This window comes from Chrysochloris asiatica, unplaced genomic scaffold (genome assembly GCF_000296735.1).
Source record: "Chrysochloris asiatica unplaced genomic scaffold, ChrAsi1.0 scaffold00036, whole genome shotgun sequence".
Taxonomy (NCBI): domain Eukaryota; kingdom Metazoa; phylum Chordata; class Mammalia; order Afrosoricida; family Chrysochloridae; genus Chrysochloris; species Chrysochloris asiatica.
This window is the reverse complement of record NW_006408554.1, coordinates 9,345,972-9,347,829: the sequence shown is the minus strand read 5'-3', so window position 1 is coordinate 9,347,829 and position 1,858 is coordinate 9,345,972. Positions and strand designations below refer to the sequence as shown.

Sequence of the window (1,858 nt, the reverse complement as noted above, 5' to 3'; positions counted from 1 at the left end):
TATACATATAAATTCTAAATATAAACTTTGTAAAATACACCAAGTTCTTAAAAACCTAATCCAGCTGCTAATGCAATCATATTATTGGATGTCACTGAGTTGATTCTGACGCATAGTGACCCTGTATGACAAGGTAGAACTGCCCAAGAGGGTTTCCTAAACTGGCATCTTGTGGAGGACTCCTGGTAGCATAGTAGTTACAAATCGGGCTGCTAACCTCAGGGTCCGCAGTTCGAAACTACCAGTGGTTCCACAGGAGAAAGATGAGGCTTTCTGCTTCTGTAAAGATTTATAGCCTTGGAAACCCTGTACAGGGTCACTATGGGTCAGAACCGACTCAAAGGCACTTAACAACAACAACAATCTTTGTGGAGCAGACCAGTGTGTCTCCTCTGGCTGCTGTTGTGTTGGAACAGCAGACCTTTCCATTAGCAGCTCAGCATTTAACCATTGCACTACCAGTGCTCTTAAATTCAGTCTTGGGTTAGCCTACATATAATCTATGGACATGGTTCACAACACATTATTGAGAAAATTATTATTATAGAGTGACTGAGGGGACCACACTTTCTGATGGATATCTTAAGGAAAAAAAAAAAAAAAAACAACTAGCAAATTATTGTATTTTTACTCATAGGTCACTCTCTAATGGAAGCTTTCCTGATGTTTTTTTAAATTATCAATTTTCTTTTGTTTCTCTAAATAATATTTATCCTCAACTACTGTATTGTGGAGTCTTGGTGTGGCACTGTAGGATGAGTGTCCAAACATAAGATTGGTTTGAATAGCAAGGTCAGTGGTTCAAACTCACCAGCCACTCCTCAGAAATCCTATACAGAGTTGCTATCATTCGGAACCAACTCAACGGCCATTAACAATAATAACAACACTGTACTTTGGGAACTCTGGTCATGTAATGGCTAACCACAAGACCACCAGTTCACAACAACAATCCTCTCAGATGGATAAAGATGGGGCTTTCTGCTCAGGTAAAGGTTTACAGCCTCAGAAACCCAATGTAGGATCACTATGAGTCGGAACTGACTCAATGGTACACCACCATCACCACCACCACTGTACTATATCCACTACTCGTCTGTCAGTGTGTTATACCACAGTGGCCCATGTGATACTGGAAGTTATGCCAGATGGATCACCCATGGTGAACAGGTTTCAGAGAACCTTCCAGATTAAGACAGACTAGGAAGAAGGAGAGGAAGACAACTTCTGAAAGGTTAGCAACTGAAAACCTTACATATGTAGCAGTGGAACATTGTCGCATATAGTACCGAAGGATGAGCCCTCAAGTCAGAAGACACTCAAAGTATGAATGGGAACAGTTGCCTCCTCATAGTAGAGTTGACCTTAGTAATGTGGATGGAGTAAAGTAAAGCTTTTGGGACCTTCATTTGCTGATGGAGCACAATTCAAAATGAGAAGAAAGCTGCAAACATCTATTGATCATAGAAAAGTGGGATCTATCAAGAATGAATCTAGGAAAATTATAAGACGTCAAAAATGAAATGCATAAAGATTAACATTCTAGGCATTACTGAGCTGAAATAGACATCCATCTTGAATCGAGCAATCATGTGGCTTATTATGCTGGGAAGGACAAATTGAAGAGGAATGGTATAGCGTTCATTGTCAAAAAGAGCATTTCAAAATCTATCTTGATATACATTGCTATCAGGGGTAGGATAACATCTATACACCTACAATGAAGACCAGTTGTTAGGTATTGTTGATTCAGTTCCAACACTTAGCAACCCTATACACAACAGAATGAAGTACTTCCTGGTCCTGAGCCATCCTCACAATTGTTACTATGTTTGAGCCCATTGTTGTTGCTACTGTG

General features: G+C 39.9%; 1 pseudogene; it reads left to right on the top strand.

The window, feature by feature from the left end:
• The window catches only part of LOC102830445, a 265,297-nt pseudogene that overhangs the window by 123,916 nt on the left and 139,523 nt on the right, over positions 1-1,858 (top strand).